The 17,196-nt window shown below is 45.2% G+C and overlaps 1 protein-coding gene across 1 annotated transcript in view; it reads right to left on the bottom strand.

Annotated features, from left to right (window-relative positions):
- The window catches only part of TFB1M (transcription factor B1, mitochondrial), a 725,212-nt gene that overhangs the window by 614,047 nt on the left and 93,969 nt on the right, over positions 1-17,196 (bottom strand). The gene's annotated exons all lie outside the window — the stretch shown is intronic.

Here is a 17,196-nt window from a genome sequence, read left to right as displayed (position 1 = left end):
TTTTGGGGGGGGATATTCTGTGGGAGCGGGTGTCCCCCGCTCATTTTAAAATAATGCAGGGATTGCAGGGGGTGTCCCCCACAGGGTCCATGGGTCAATATCGCCGCAAAAATATGGGGATATTTTTGTATCGCAATATTTTTGCAGGGATATTAACACATGGAACCGACTTGAGCACAGACATGGCGGAATCTCGGTACGGCCCAAAGAAAAGAACGGCGGAAACCACCAGTGCTATGGCCCCGTGAAAAAGGCCATGTTGAAACAGAAAAACCTGGACTCAGTAGCGATGCTGACTTCAGACTCGACTGAAGTTCAACCAAAAACGAGGAGAAATGGCTGCATAGTATTGGAAGTCAGTGACCAACCTCGAAATAAAAAATCTCAAAATGAAGTACTGCAACCAGAAAAAAGCAATAGCATTACTGAAGTTCCAAATAAAGACTTTGCAATTTTTGGTCAATCAAGACACAAACTTGATGAATTAAAGCATTCCACAGAAGAACTGCGAGCAAACTCAACATCAAAGAAAACGGGAGTCACAAATAAAGACCCCGTCGTACACCCAATAACAGCATCCCGGAAGGTATCCCATAAACAGAATCACAAAGCCCCAAACTCTACACCACAGGAAACGCAAAAAGAGAAACGTACTTCGCCAATGAATTTGGACGAGTCTAAGAAGAGTATCGACCTGATGAATATGAGCCTGTACTCTATTGAGGAATCAGATTCAGACCTGATCAAAGCGCCGCATAGCAAACAAAGACCTGTAAAAGCTCAGCAATGCTCTCAGGGCCCTGCCCCAGCTCAAAGAAGCAAACAGTCGAGATGAAGCCACCTACCTTCTCAAAACTGGCTAAAAAGTGGGAACAACAAGCTATTACAAAAGGCTCCTTCTCACTCTGCATCGAGAGTCGGGAAAAAGAACAAACCCCGACCCGATAAAGAGGAGTGATGTTAGCAGAAGGTTAGGACTCCATCAAAGGAGCGGCCTTTGAGAAAAAGGTCACGCCATTGCCGTGCAACCATCACATATTACAAATCTGGAAGCATTAAGAGAGGAAGGGCGAGAGGTGACAGCTCAAAGAAAAGGACCAAATCTCATTCTGATCAGGGGAAGAAAATCCCTCACAATGTAGATCGTCGCACAATGAGGGAAAAGAATAAAATCGTACGTTCAAGTTGGAAAGATTTTTTACAAAGAGGAAAAGGTAATCCTCAATAGAAAAACAGTTTTGACCTTGTTCCAATGCATCCTCAACCTGAGACAAATCCGCTCGGAGGATTTATAGATAATTGAATTTGGAGAAGACGGGCGTTTAGATCGCTCATATCTTCTTATAACGTCTCCATTAGTGAAAAGCATGCTGTTAGACGTAACTGAGAGTTTACTGATGCTAGGATTCGACCTTACCAAAACCAAATCGGAGTCTGATGATCAGCAAAAATGGAACGTAAAGGAAGCTGAAATAAAAGTACATCCACTGCCCCGCATTGGGTCAGACATGTACCTCACGGATGGGATGAGCCAAAAAGAAATATCAAAAAGAAGAAACTCTACCAGCAAATCCAACTCCCACCAACTCAGTCAAGACCGAAGAACACAGCATTATGAACACGCGGAAGTCGAGACGTCAAGATCTTCGACCCCAGAAGTGGAAATGTACCAAGAGCCATTAGGGGTGGGGAGGAGGCCTAGTGGGCAAATGCCAAAATTAAAAGTGACCTTCGAACAGGATCTGTCTGTGGGTAACCAGGCAAATCAAATGAGTAGCAGTGTAAATGCTATGAAGGAACATGATCATCTAAATTGGGCCTGGCTTCCATCAGCCCTCGTGTCACACCTAAAAAGATAGCCATGTGATTCACAACTTCAGGAGAGTGGCCCTCTAAACCACCCATCGGATCCAGACATTTTAACAATAGGCTCATGTAACACAAGAGGTTTAACCACTTGACCACATCTAGCGACGTCAACTTGGGAGACTTCGACATTTTATGTCTCCAAGATACGTGGCTAATGGCAAACCCAATTTGGATGGTTACGAGATCTCTATCTGCCCAGCCGCTACAGGCGTAAAAGGAAGGCCTGCTTTGGGCCGAATCACAGCAGTAAGATCAGGCAGCGAATTAACAATTGTAAAATCCTTTGTCTCACACATATTTGTGCAAGCGACTTTGATAAATTGGCAACAACAAGGCCATTTAGACGATGTAAACAAGAAAAACATCATAGTAGCCATCAATGTGGATTGGAATCCAAACGCCCAGAACAACAGAACCTTTCTGCGGATTGTAGAGAAAGCTACTGACGAGGCACACGTCGACTACCAAGCTACATATTTAATTGTATGCAGTGACATAAATGTAACCTGTATTGCAGCTAACTACAAATGAATTCGAGCAGCAAATGCTCTAACTTCAAGTGATAGAGGAGCCGCATGGTTAGAACTGATGGACTCAAGAGACTTCCATAACCTACACTTGTTACTAGAGTTACTACAAGGCGCAGGTCCCGACGTGGGAACGCGAAGGGCAAAGTGCAATAATTTACTATATATTTACATCCAGGGATCTATTGCCCCTCATTGCTTAGTTCAGAATCATAAGAACCAAGAGCAGCGACCACAACTTGCTGTTAGCAGCATGGATGTCAATGAGAAAACCAAGATTTTAAATGTCAGCCCAAATAGAAGGCTGCAACAGTGGCACTCATTTAAAACTCACGGCCAAAGGTGTACGCTCTCTAACCAAATGATACAAGGAGAATTCAGTACAAGGAAACAAGGCTAGAGATGGAGCAGCGGTCGACTACCAAACCTTCCTCACCCTTTTACTGTTTGAAAGGGAAAAATTCTAAGAGTAATTTAAGTCAGTTTGTTCATAAATATGACATGCTCCTTGTTGCAAAAAGAAAGCTGATGAGGCTAGCAATACAACAAGCAGCCAAGTCAGGATCTTTAGAAAATGTCACAAAAGCAAAACTCATTGCAGAGGAATTTAAGAGCTGGCTTATGACCTACAGACGGAAATTGTATCAATCAGATTCCAAGGACATGCTACGGATAATATGCAGACTAAGAGCAAGAGACTTTTGGTCCCCAATTAAATCCACAACATCTGAAACAGACAATTCCCTACAAAACAACATAGGTTAAGAAGTATGGGTGATGCACTTTACAAAACTTTTCCAGAAATCAAGAGAAGAAAATCGAATTATTTAGTTTGATTCAATACTGGGGAAGATCACCAAACTAAACAGTTTGAGAGCACATGGGCTTGACAGAATCAGAAACATTGACCTTAAAGAACATCCTAAGGAATGGGCCTATTTCATCCGGGAGGTCTACAAAAGATGCGTGCTGACTAAATCAATCCCAAAATCATGGAAATCTGCAACGGTAGTTCAGATTTATAAAAAAGGGGCCAAAAGATAGCCCAAGGAACTACCGCCCGATAGCGTTACTGGACGTCATTGGCAAGGTGTTCGGATTATGGTCTCTAGACCATTTCCACTCTTAGGCTAAAAGAGCTGTCTGTGCAGACCCTTTTCAGACAGGCTTTGTAAAAGAGTTAGGAACAACACCCAACATATTAGTTCTAAGCTCCTTGAAGGGCAAGATGAAAGATGGGAGTCCCAGTATATTAATTGCCTTTATAAACCTCGTCCAAGCTTTTGACCAGGTCAACCGAGAAATCCTTTGGCAAAAGCTTGAAGACTTGGAATGCCCCAATCTTAGAGGCGATACAAGCCCTTTATACTGATACGTCAATGAGGGTGCGATTAAACTGCAGGGGGCTACTATCTGAAGCAATTGTGACATCAAGAGGAGTAAAGGAAGGATGGCTCCTAGCTCCTGCTCTGTTTAATTAATACCTAGGTGACTTTAAATACTCAGAAGGATCCATGCAATCTTTTCCTCCATCGTTAGGAGGTGAGAGGATAACCCGCCTCTTGTATGCAGATGATATGATCTTATTAGATCAGACTCCGGTTGGCCTCCAGCAGCAATTAAACAACTTGTCAGACTAGATTAAACAAAAAACCTGGAGATCAACAAGGAAAAAACCAAAGTCATGGTACCAAAAATCCATCAAGAGATCTGAAAACCTGTAAAGGCATCCAGACGGAGTGAAGATCGATCGAAAAAGTGAAGCAATTCAAATATCTATGGATAACACTGAACAATAGCCCAGTCGAGTCCCGAATGCAAGAAATCTTGTTTTTTAAAGATAAAAAGCCTAACAACTCAGACAAAAGCAGTCGACAGGAAATTTGGACGATTTTCCATCATTCTGACAGGGAATTTTTATAGAGGTAAAAGTTCTGCCGTCACCGATTTACAGAGCGCAAGCAATGCCAGCCATCCCGTTCAAGATCTGGTTGAGACTGGAGGGATATTTCTGGCTGCGAGTCTTGCGAGTCTTGCGCCTACCACCATCTACCCCAATGGCTCCCTTCGAAGCACATTAGGTTTGATGTCACTTCAAGCCACAGTCGAACGGAACGCCTTGATGTTGTACAGAAAGACACTACCACCTTCGCAGTTGGAGTTCTTCGAAATCATACACAACGAACTCTCTGCTGGTAAACACAGCTCTTTGATCACTTGGGGAAATAGAAACAAAGCCATCCTGAAAAAAATCGGCAGCTCGGAAGAGGAATTGTGGTAAAATCCAACCAAAACAAAAAAGAAGCTTGCAGAATGCGATTGGATAGAGACATTGGAAACATTGGCTAAATACAGGCGAATAGCAGATCTCCCAACAAACATGAGACGAATAAACCAGCCTTTGGGATATATGGAAACATTCCCAAATAGGATTTTTAGAAACACCTTTATGAGGATTTGTTTCATCCTACTAGCCACCAACGAAGTTCAGGCGATCAGAGGGCTGTCACCCTCAAAAAGCTGCCGCTATTGCAAGAACCCAGACCAAACGTACACAATCAAACAACTGCTGTAGTCCTGAGTGGGTCCGAATAAACCAAGGACAATTCATTTAGGCCACAAACAATGCAAACTTAAAACATACAAGGAAGAAGATTGGTGGTCCAGTTTGATGAGTGGGGAAAGAACTAATTCAGTGATAGCGGTGGTGTCTTTTTCACAATCTTGGACTGTGAAAAGAAAGGGGGAAAGTAACAACCAAGCAACCTTCCAAACCACACAATGACATCGAAGTCAAGGTGAACACGTCAAGAGCAGGATAATAAGGAAAATTTGTAGGGAATGAATAGGAGTACACCCCTGGAAAAATCAATGTGCTTTCCCTCTCTCTTCTACAATTTTAACAAAGTTCACAAGGATTGTGTCGTCTTCTTCCTTCTGGAAGATGTCTTGTAAAAATTGTAAATCAATTAAAACAAGTAATAACATTTAAAAAAAAGAAATTGCACCATTTCTAAACTGTTATTTTGAGCAGAGTTGAACTGCCAACTCCACCTCCTTGGAACTCCGCCCCCTCTTCCAAACTCCACTCCCCACCCTGGTCCTTTTGGGATCCCCGTTTACATTCTTTCAATTTCCACCAATGAAAAAAGTACAAACCCCATTAAAAATAAAAAATAAAAACAGTTGTCGATTTGTTGCAGGAACAGAGCACCATTTGCGACTCTTGGTCCATCTAAAAAAACTCCATAAGAGCTGAAACGCTGGCTTTACAGTTAAGAAAAGACAAGATACAAGGAGGAGCCACATTATTTCCAGTGCCTGCCCAATATTCACTCCCTAGCTCTTAAACATGGGTCATGTGGCCTTGGCAACAGGAGACCGTCATAAGTGTGGCGACTCCCAGAGACAGAACACCAGGAGGATGTTACCAGAATAGGTCAGAAAGGAAAACGAGTCCTCTATCAAGTTCTACACAACTCTGACAAGTGCTTTTAGAAATTTGAATTTAAACCCTGCATGCTCCAAATATCTTAGATAGGGAAATGCTTCTGGAAATTGACTGGAACTACCACTTGGAAGGTGGAGATGAAATGGACATCAGCAGGCAGTATTTTTGTTCGATGTTTCCTGCCAATCAGGGAGCTTGGAAAACATATCTTGCCTTATCATGGTATCACCCGCCTACCAAGCCCCTTGAGCAGGAGGAAGCAACCCCAGCTCCAACAGGGTCAATAAGTCACCCACTCACATACCAATGTTAATGTTAAAGGATATTTGTACCGCACACTATCACCACCGGAGTGGTACCCTGGCGGCTCTGAAAAGGGGAGAGGGGTGAGTTAGTGGGAACAAGCGGGAAAAGTGCAAGAGAGCAGTGATTTGCTGTTGGCAGCCTCAACACGGTTAACACTGTTTGCTGGGCTTGGGGTGCTTTCCGGTCGGTAGCCGTCGTGTGATGTTGTGCGAGTATATGTGTGGTTTGTTGTTGCAGTGTAGTAAAGTTTGTGCGGTTTGTTGTGCTATAGGGTTGTGGTTGTGTTTGGTTAGAGTTTGAGAGGTGTATGCAGAGGGGTGAAATTGTTAGTGGGTTGGTTATTAGCATCGCTGTCTAGATGTGATGTGCTAAAAATTCCACGTTTTTTCTAGGTGTGGCTCGTGAACATCTCTGCATTTCTATGTAGATCCGGTATTGGCTGATATTCACAATCATTTATATACGATGTCCACCAATATTCAACAATTGTATCCAAATGTGGCGCTGGCCCACCTTCGAAAGTCCTGTATATTTGTGAAGCAGGCTAGTATTCACAGTTCTATGTGGCCTTGATAGTATTCCCGATGAAGTCTAGATGTGGCACTACCTAACAATCGCTGTTCTATCTAGATGTGGCTCTGACCGACATTCACAATCCTATCTAGTTGTAACGCAGGGTATTGTTCACAATTCTATTTATGTGTGGCATATGCTAACATTTGTTATTCTGTCTGAGTGTGGCATTTGCTATCATTCACTATTCCATTTAAGTGTCGTACTTGGTGCATTCATAATCCTATCTAGATGCGACTTAGGTTGATGTTCGCGATTCCATCTAAGTGTGGCACATGCTCTCATTCAGATTCCATCCAAGGGTGGCACTTGCTGACATAGACAATCCTATCTAGATGCGACGCAGGCCAATGTTCACGATTCCATCTAAGTGCGGCACATGCTAACATTCACATTTCTATCTAGATGCAACGCAGGCTAATGTTCATGATTCCCTCTAAGTGAGGCACGTGCTATCATTCAAAATTGCATCTAAGTGTGGGACATGTTAACATTCACATTTCCATCTAAGTGTGGCACATGCTAGCATTCATAATTCAATCTGGGTGCGACTCCGGCTAATGTTCACGATTCCATCCAAGTGTGGCACATGCTAACATTCACATTTCTATCTAGATGTGACGCAGGCTAATGTTCACGATTCCATCTAAGTGTGGCACATGCTAACATTCACATGTCTATCTAGATGCGACGCAGACTAATGTTCACGATCCATCGAAGTGTGGCACGTGCTATCATTCACAATTGCATCTAAGTGTGGGACATGTTAACATTCACATTTCTATCCAAGTGTGGCACTTGGTGCATTCATAATCCTATCTAGATGCGACCCAGGCTAATGTTCATGATTCCAAGTGTGGCACATGCTAACATTCACATTTCTATCTAGATGCGACGCAAGGCCAAATAATTACAATCTTGTCTCGGATAGACGTGGGCTGATGGTCACAATTTTATCTAAGTACGTGTTGTAAGTGATGTTTGCCTGGCAGTCTATGAATTGGTAAGGTAACGTAGAGTGGCAGGGCTTTCTGGAGTAGAGCGATTGCTTTACTCACCACCCATGCCACTTACGTTTTTGCTGTCGGATGATGGTTGGCTTCACTGGCTTCCCCTGCTGACACCTGCAGACACTTTCTGGAGCCGCCAATGTTAGAGCCGCCCTTAGCCTTGGGGCACTTCGCCGCAGGGGCTGCCGGGCATATTGCTGCCCTGGGAGGGTCCATTAAAGCCAGAGCGCTAACCAATCACGGGTGGAGGAGTTCACAGGAAGGCACACAGCCAATCACGGGTGGAGGGAGGGTTGGGAGGCGGGCAGAGGGAGGGGCAAGGATGAAAGGAGCTGTGAAGCAACGTAACATGCGGGGCCTGGGGGCAGCCCGCAACGCGGTCAGAGACATTTTTGGGCCCACAGGGGTCAAGGAAGGCAACACTGCTCACCTGGGGACGCCGGAGGGAAGCCCATTTCGTTTACCTCGAAACAAAAAATGGGAGCGCTGGTGCCCCTGCACTGCTCTCACCCTCTTTGCCGGTCCAAATGAGTCCTTGGGGGCTCAGCTGCAGGCTCTCCACTTCTCTCCTTCAGCTCTCACAGCCACTTCTCTGTGGTCACTTGCTCAGCCTCGGCTGGCCCTTCCTCAGTCGCGACTGGTCAATGTTTTAATAGGAGGTGCGTGCAAATACTTGCCACAAACATGCATGAGCGACTGGGCATAGCCAGGGAGTCCAAATAACCAAGATGTGTTTCAAAGAGGAGGTTGGAAATCACCCCCCTTCCCAAGAAACCTTTTTGAAGAATGAGTTACAATGGTGCATTATAAAAAATTGGGTAAAAAGCCAGACAGTTTGTAATCTGCTTTTGTAGAGTAACGCATCAGAAAAGTCCAACAGAGCTAGGTCACCAACAGTGAACAGGAGCATTTTAAATACATTTTCATGATGCTTTTGCCATTAATGTATGCCAGTATACAAAACATTTTCACGCTGGCTGTGCCAATACTTTTCCATGCTAGCTTCACCTATACATGCCAGTATTCCCATATAAGAATATACTCATGTTTGCTTTGTGCATAATGGCATTGATGATATAGCAAGAAAACATGTCCAAGCTGGCTCTGCCAGTGTATGCCAGTACTTGTACATAAAATTAAAAAAAATACTCATGTTGGCTTGGCTATAAAAAAAATGGCATGCCACAATAAGAAAAGAGTTACTACGTGTCAGATACATTATAACTCTTATGTTTGCTTTATCATGAATTCCCAGTAACAAATGGCTGGACCGGCTGCACAATAAATGACAGTGTAGCCACGTAATAACATGTTTTATACATGCTAAATTGAATTATGTGGCTAGACTGGACTGCATTGCTGCAGCCAGTCTGGCTCCTCAGGCTCCTCCTCCTCCTCTGACTCCTCCTCCTCCGGCTCCTCCTCCTCCTCCTCCTCCTCCTCCTCCTACTCCTACTTCTCCTCCTCTATTTCTTTGCCCTTGGGGTATGGGATATGAGGCTGGGCATGGCTGACTTGGGGAGGACAGCGTTCTTATGTATTTACTTGATTTCTAAAGCGCTGAAACAGAGCCCATAGACAAAGGACAGACACACAAATATGAAAAGGGGGTTGATCAGAAAACCGGACCGCAAAAAGAGGTCAGAATGACAGTTATTTGAATAGAGCGGTCTTCAGCCTCTGTTTAAAGGTTGCCAAGGAGGGGCATGCTCGGAGGTCAGGAGGCAAATCATTCCAGGGGCGCCAGGCTGCAATGGGGAAACACCCAACCGCCACAAGAGACAGTTTGGCCTTAGGAATTTGCATTAGGCATGAGTTATTAGACCTCAGTGTTCAGCTAATAGGAAGACTGGGGAGCTGGTTAGAGAGATAGGTGGGACTTTTCCTGTAGAGACAATCATGGTTAATGCACCAGGTCGGAAACTTAATCTGTTTTTCAATTGGTAGCCAATGTAGGGTTCTCCTAGCCACCAAAACATGATCAGTTTTTCAACACCCCTTGACCACACAAACCGTGTTATTTTGCACCACCTGTAAATGGTTTATTCCTCCTTTACCTACACCCTGCAGCAGGCTCCAACAATAGTCTAGACAAGCTCCAATGATGGCACCGGCCACAGTGGCACGTTTGGAAGAGTCCAGGAATGGTCCGATTTGAGAAAGCAGCTTAATATAGTATGAGGTACATGATTCAAGGCCACTAATATGTGCTTTAATAGTAAGCTCCTGATCAATGACCAGTACAAGAGTCTTAACTTTAGGAAGAGGCGCCAGAGTGCAATTTGGAAGGCTCGACAGGCAATATCCAATTTGCATAGTTTGGGTGCAGTTCTGGCAATCATACTCTCTGCTTTGGCGTTATTAAGTGCCAAGCCATTTTGCAACATCTACATGTGGATGTAGACAGTGTTAGTAGTCACGGTATCCAAAGCATGACTGCCAGCTGAGTGGAACGAGGCACTGAGTGTCGTCTGAATAGTTGGCATACACTATGCCCTCTGAATCCAACAACTCAAAAAGTGGCAGGGTGAAAATATTAAACCAAGTTGAAAACACACACGACCCCTGTGGAACACCACAAGATAGAATATAAACATCCGCCATGGCGTCTTCATGATAAAACTCTAGCCGTCCGGTTCGTCAAAAATGAAAGAAGCCTCCCCGGAGAGCGAGGCATAATCCTGCAGTTTAGGCACCAGTATGGAGTGGTCCACCAGATCAAAAGCTGCAATGAGGTCCAAAAGCATCAGAAGAGCAGTTTTTCCTTTATCAAAGTTCTGCATGATGTTGGCTCTAAAATCCAACAGGGTGGACTCAGTACTGTGAGTGCTTCTAAAACCTATTTGCTTTGGACCTAGGATGTTGTGCACACTTAGAAAATCTTGGATTTCGCTATGGGCAAGTTAATCTAGAATCTTTAGTAAAAATGGCGTTAGTGATTGGGCGGTAATTGCCCACTAGACTAGGATCCAGGGTCGATTTATTCTGGAGAGGAGAAATCTAGGCCTGTTTTATCTCCAATGACACATGGCACTATAGGAAGGAGGCATTCAAAAATTTGGTGATAAGCAGGGCAAGTGATTTAGCACATGATTTAACAATAGAGGCTGGGCAGATATCGCCCCCTGCAGTTTGTTAGTTGGATTCTCGCAAGAATTTCCAGAACGTCCGCTTCCGCCACCTCACTAACCTTCAAGTGAGGCAAAGCAGTGAAGGTCTGCCGCACGTGACTGTGGGGGAACAGCCATTTAGGGACTCTAATATAACCGAGATGTTATTCTTGATTTTCTCAATTTTATGCTGCATTGCATTCTGAATTGAAGTACGCCATTTGGCATCTTTCGTGATAGTGGAGACGAGAGGGTGAGGATCTTCTAACTCTCTCAGGATTTTAAACAATTCCTTAGTATCCAAAACAGCCTCTTTAATTCTTTTGTCATAGGAGGATTTTCTCTCTGTGCAGAGGGCAGTTTAATATGCTTTAGCAGCGCAAGTGTAGTTTAATTGGTCTTCAGTGGACATGTTCTTTTTCCAGAGCTCTATTTTTTGACATGTTAGTTTCTGGATTTCAGGAGTAAACCACAATTTAGATGTTTGCGTTTTCACCAATCTTTGTTTCTGAGGTACAAGACTATTCACGGCTAAGGAAATCATGTCTTTGTATGCCACCGCCAACTTGGTGGCCGAGTTATAGTTTGCAAGATTATCCATAACATGGGTAAAAAAAAAGGTTGCCTAGAATACATGGTGAGTGTCCACAGATTAGGACACTTCACTTTAGACGGCAAGCCTTTTTTTTTGTGGGTTGCATAATCCAGGGAAACTGGAATTGTACAAGGGGGTGATCAGACCAAGGACATGGATTAATGTCCACATTGTCCATCACCATTTTATGTGATACCACCCAGTCCAAGATCCTGCCGCCAATGTGTGTAGCTTGTCTGACATGATATGAAAAATCAAATTCCACCAGTGTATATTGAACAGCTTTTGCAAGAGAGTACGAGGGGTCGTACAAACCCAGATTAAAATCTCCAAAATAATAATTTTAGATTATGGTTTAAGAGAAGATGAGATACAATCGCAGAAATGGGTTAGGAAGTCTGGCATGTTATTAGGAGGGCAGTAAATCACAAAGATATTGATTGTGGTGTTATTATCCACAGCCAGCTAGAAGCACTTCACAGTTGGGAATATTTATATCATTAACCTGATGTAAGTTAATTGAGGAGTGGAAAATGTAGGCAACTCCCCTTTCATTACCAAGAGCGTGGTTGGTTCTTAAGATGTTACAACCCTAGGGAAGGGCCAGCATGTGGGCAGGACCTGCAGCAGCATGCAGCCAGGACTCTCTGATAACGAAGACATCAATCTTATGCTCTAGAATAAAATCGGCTAACTCAATTGAAAGTTTGATTAGAGACGTAGTGTTCAGTAACATACACCTTAAAGATATTCAAGGCCTATTTTCACATGAGGAATCAAATACAAAAGCAGGAGAGGCAGCATGGAGGTTGTTAATATCCTGATTTAAACAGACAGGCTCATAATCGGGAGAATCACGTTTCTGACTCAAACTGACGTTTTGTAAAAGGTAGGGCTCAGCACTTACTTGAATGCATAGTTTAGAGAGGCCCAAAATGTTTATGTTCCTCATGGGATCATCAAAGAAAGGGACAGAGCCACCAGTAATTGCGGACAAGCTCGAACTCGTCAAGGAATCATTGTGCCCGTGTATGTCTTAAATGATGAGAAATGAGTACCTCTCTCTTAGCCCCAATAACATCGGGTGGGTTACAGGAGGATAAAGTATCTGAAAAGCCAAAGCCACCCAATGCAATGGATGGCACAGAAAGGGAAAGACTATCTTGGGGGACAGAGTCAGTTGAGGGGTTTGAGGAGAACAGGGCTGCCTGAGGGACTGAGGCACAGTCAGTGGCATACCCATGCTCCAAATTGGTGTCTAACTTCACCCAAGACCAAGTTTCATATACTTTACCAGTATTAATGATTTTTTTGAGCCAGTCATACCCACAGGCATGATCAAGTGTCCTTATCCGAGTCATTCTAAATCAAGAAGGGACTAAGAATGAGCGAAACCTGGACGAGAACCGGCAAAAACCAGCCTAGCTCACGCGCTGGCGCTGACGCAGACACACTGCCGACGAGCTGAAGGGCCATGGGGATGCTGGGAAATGTAGTTTTAGTGAATTACTGGCACCGCAAGGCTTTTTAGGCAGGCAGAGAGACTTCAAATTATCTCAAAATACACATGTAATTACACAGAGCAATATTTCTGCAAATCTACAAGTTAATTTTTGCTTTCACATGAATGAATTACTCCGTACACTTCAATGAATCAGAATCACAGGCAAAAAGGCATCCAGCACACTAACATTCACACAAAAGGTCAAATTAAGCTTGTTGAACACGCCAGATGCCTTTTGGGGCTTTCTTTTTCCCCCATCATTTGTACCAGGGGGAGTAGAAGAGTGTCACCACTTCCAGGTCTGTTTGCTCCCCTGTCTCCCAACCCCAGCTATGGGGCGTCCTGTGGACGTACCCTTACCTGGATTAGTCGCCTTCATCTCTTTCTTGCCACCGGCACCTTTATGAAACTCCCTGTTGTCCAACAACAAATCCAGGACTTCTAATATGCCTTGTAGTGGCTTAACACCCTGCAAAATTGCAGGCACTAGGGATTCTCCCAGCACGTTCTTAAAGCTTAATGTTAAGTCCCTGTCATCTGGCTCTAGTTCTTCCTCACTCCATTCACTCTGGTTATCCTGCCCTTGTTACAGGCCATATCAAGAGTGTGGGCCATAAATGTCTGCTCAGCACTGTAATATTTACTGTAAAACCAACTTGTTGTCCTCAATTGTGCCATTTTCCATCAGCACGCTACTGTGCTCTGACAGGAAGGCTACCTGCTAAATCTTGTCCCAGCTCAGAATACAACTTCGCTTGTAACGCTCAGTAGCCGCTTCTTAAGTCTGTTCTCACGGATGCACACTCGCTGGTAATGGATCTGCTCCTCTAACAGGGACGTCCTCTGATCACATACCTAATGTATCCTGCAGTGCGTCTAAGAGTCCGTCTGAGAGACATGACCAATGTCCTATCGTGGGCGAATCTGCCCACGGACTTGGCTCGCGTTCTCCCTCCCTAATCTTTCCACAATCATTGTAGCATCTCAGTGTAACAATGTTGCTGTGATTAAGGTCTAGTAAACGAATCACGCAGATGAACCGAGGTACATATGTGCGGTGATGCGGTGCCTTTTGATCTCTCCTGAAGCAACCGTTGCTGCCGCGCCCGAATACTAAAACTTGAGTGATGAACGGCAATCCCCGCTCAGCACTTAGGTTACGCAAACATACCCTTTAACACACAAGCATTATTTCTATGCCATGTAAACTCCCCAACTATAGTTTTATGTGCAGTTAAGCTGAGGGATGAACACCAGTACTTATCTGCTTGAAGAGCAGCCAAAAGAAGAGGAAGAGACCCATGCAGGATGACTCATGGAGAAAGAGAGGGTCCTGGTTGGTTGAAAATTCAAGCAGGAAGTCCACTGTAAAGAAAGAGACTTATGGGTTTTCTGATTGAGTTTTGTGAAAGTTATTTTAAAAAAATCCAATAAAAAAAAAAGGTTTTGAACAGCTGCTGGAGAGTAGCAATAAAAGAAGTTGAGCATAATGCCTGCCTCCAGTCTTCACACAGAATCTACAAAGAATAGCATAAAGGGACATTATCAAAGGACTGTGGTATTGCCCCCATTGGAAGTCAGTGTACCTAAAGCTGTAAGAAACTTGCAAGCAGTAGAGATTCAACACCTTTCACAACTACGAAGTGAAATGATGTGATATGATAGGAGTCATTTATAACGCACATGTACACAAGTGTTTCTAGGTGCGACAAGACAAGGTAGGGAGACATGGGGAGGACAAAACAAACAATCTTACTAGGTCTTGTGTCATTCAGATTGTGCAAGTGCAGGGGTTGAGGATGTGGGGGGGTAGAGGAGAGGTGCCAGGGGGATGGCAAGTGGGGGGGAGAAGTGCGATCAGGGCAGAATTTATCTTTGTAAGTGCAGCAGGGATAGCCAGTTCCGAGTAGTTCAAGGAGGCAGGGGACTGTAGGGTTACAGGTACAACCCCTAAGTGTGCTGAGGCCTGGTTGCACAGGTCGTGGAGGAGCCTATTGCACATCGGGTTCTGCGGGTAGCCAGGCGACCAGTCCGTGCAGCAGGCAGGTTGGTCAGCAAGGGAGAGAAAGAGGGAAAGCAGAAAATGAAGGTCTTGTGCTGCTACCAGAACCTGAGGGGATCCTGCTTGAGTTTAAGAGGGTCAGGAAGGAGGCCTTCCAGAGGGAGGACCCTGCAGAGGAGAGAGATCTAACTCACAATCTCTGCCTGGAGAAGCATCTGAGCATCATAGAGTTGGAGGTAGCTGAGCGAAGGGCTCGAGAAGAAAGATGTTTTGGAAGAGAGAGTTGAATGTAGTGCAGGCCCGGCCCCAGAAAGCCTTGTGGACAATGCAGAGGGTCTTGAACATGATCCTTGTAGCCACCGGGAGCCAGTGGAGAGATTTCAGGGCTGGAGAGATAAGGTCCCTGGGTTTGAGGCCAAGGACAAGTCTCACAGTCATGTTCTGGATTAGTTACAGAGGGCGGGGAGTAGAGGAAGGCAGACTGAGAAAGAGGCTGTTGCAGTAGTCCAGCTTAGAGAGAACAAGGGCCCTGGAGATGGTGAGCCTCTGGAGAAAGTGAGAAAAGGGAGTACCTCTGAGGAGGTGCAGCTGGTAGTGGGACTTCTTAGATAGGTCATTGATGTGAGGAGAGAAGATGATGGTGGAGGCGAAGATGACCCCAAGGTTTTTTGCCTCACAGGAAGATGCAGGGAGAGGGCTGAAGGAGGGCGGCCAGAGTGAAAGAAAGAAAGCAGGAGCAGGGGTCCCAATGAGGGGGATCTTGATCTTGCTGGCATTGAGGCAGAGATCATTGAAGGCACACCATTCCTGAATCGTGGACAGTCAGGAATGAGAGAGAGGAGAGGAGGCAGAGGGGAACCTGATGGAGAGCCGAGTGTCATCCGCATAACACTGAAATCCGAGGGGAAGATATAGATGAGGTGGGCCAAAGGGGCCACAGACGCTGAAAAGACAACATGAGAGGTTGAAGCCCTAGGGAACACCACATGTGGAAAAAGAGGTGGTGGAGAGGAAAGGACCCCAGTTGGACCAGAGAGGAAAGGTCCAGGAGGAAGGAGGTCAAACATGCAAGGGCCTGATGCGTGATGTCCAGGGTCTCACAGAGAAGATTGATCAGGATGGCATGATTGACCATGTCAAAAGCAGAGGAAAGATCAAGGAGGATGAGAACAGAAGGAAGACTAGAGTAGAGATTAGTGAGCAGATCTCTTTCACAGGTGTTCAGGAGAGCAGTTTCCGTGTTTTTGTCTGCTCTGAAGCCAGACTGATGGTCATGCAGACAACCAACAGATTCAGTGTGGAGAGTAAACTGGGATATGGCCAGCTTTTCCAAGAGTTTCCACAGGAAAGGAGTGATAGAGATCGGGCATTAGTTTGCCGCAAAGGCAGGATCGGCGGAAGGTTTCTTAAGGATACTGTGCACAAAGTAGTGTTTAAGGAGAGAGGGGAAAGTTCCAGTGAGACAAGAGTGATTGCAGAAATCTGCTAAGGCTGGAGTGGGTGTGTGGATGTGGTCTTTGATGGTTCTGGAGGAGCAGGAGATCACCTGCTTGGATGACACTTTCATAGATCAGACTAGTCTAGAAAGATCACCTGGAGTGATCACAGAAAAAGAGGAGAAAGGAGGAGGAGATGGAGTGGCAGCCAGAAGGGGGCCAGGGGAGATTGAGGGAGAGGAAGAGGAAAGAGAGCGGAAAGATGTACTGAGTTTTAGAGGTGAAGTGAGAAGCCAGAGCCGTGCAGAGGGCATGGGAGGGAAAAGGAGAGGTGGCGACTGCAACAGGATTGGCCAGCACCTTGCAGATTTTGAAGAGTGTAGCAGTGTTGTTAGAGGCTGCAGAGACGCAGGCTTGGATGTGGGCTCTCTTCTTGGACAGGACGGAGAGTCTGTATTGCCTTTGGAGCAGTCAACAGGCCAGTTTGTCAGAAGAGCTGCCCAATGCCCTCCACTTCCTCTCAGCCACCCTACACTTGGGTGTTAAGAGTGTTGCGTCGGAGTCATTCCAAAGGTTGCACTTGGAGGTAGCCTTCAGGCGGATTATCATGTCAGGGGCAAGGACCTCAAGAGTGTTAGTGATAGAAAGATGCAGGCTAGAGAGGGCTGTGTCAGAGTGTGAGTCAGTCGCAGGAGAATGAGGAGGAGAGAAAAGAGCGGCAAAGGCCTCCACCGACACGCTACATGGGCCGGATGACCGAGAAGGTAGGTGCCAGTGCTGGTGTAGGCTTACCCTGGGTGACAGAGAGCTTCA

Source organism: Ambystoma mexicanum, chromosome 4q (assembly GCF_040938575.1).
Source record: "Ambystoma mexicanum isolate Mex_15411 chromosome 4q, UKY_AmexF1_1, whole genome shotgun sequence".
Taxonomy (NCBI): Eukaryota; Metazoa; Chordata; class Amphibia; order Caudata; family Ambystomatidae; genus Ambystoma; species Ambystoma mexicanum.
Note: the sequence above shows the minus strand (reverse complement) of the source record. Positions and strands in the feature narration are given on the sequence as shown.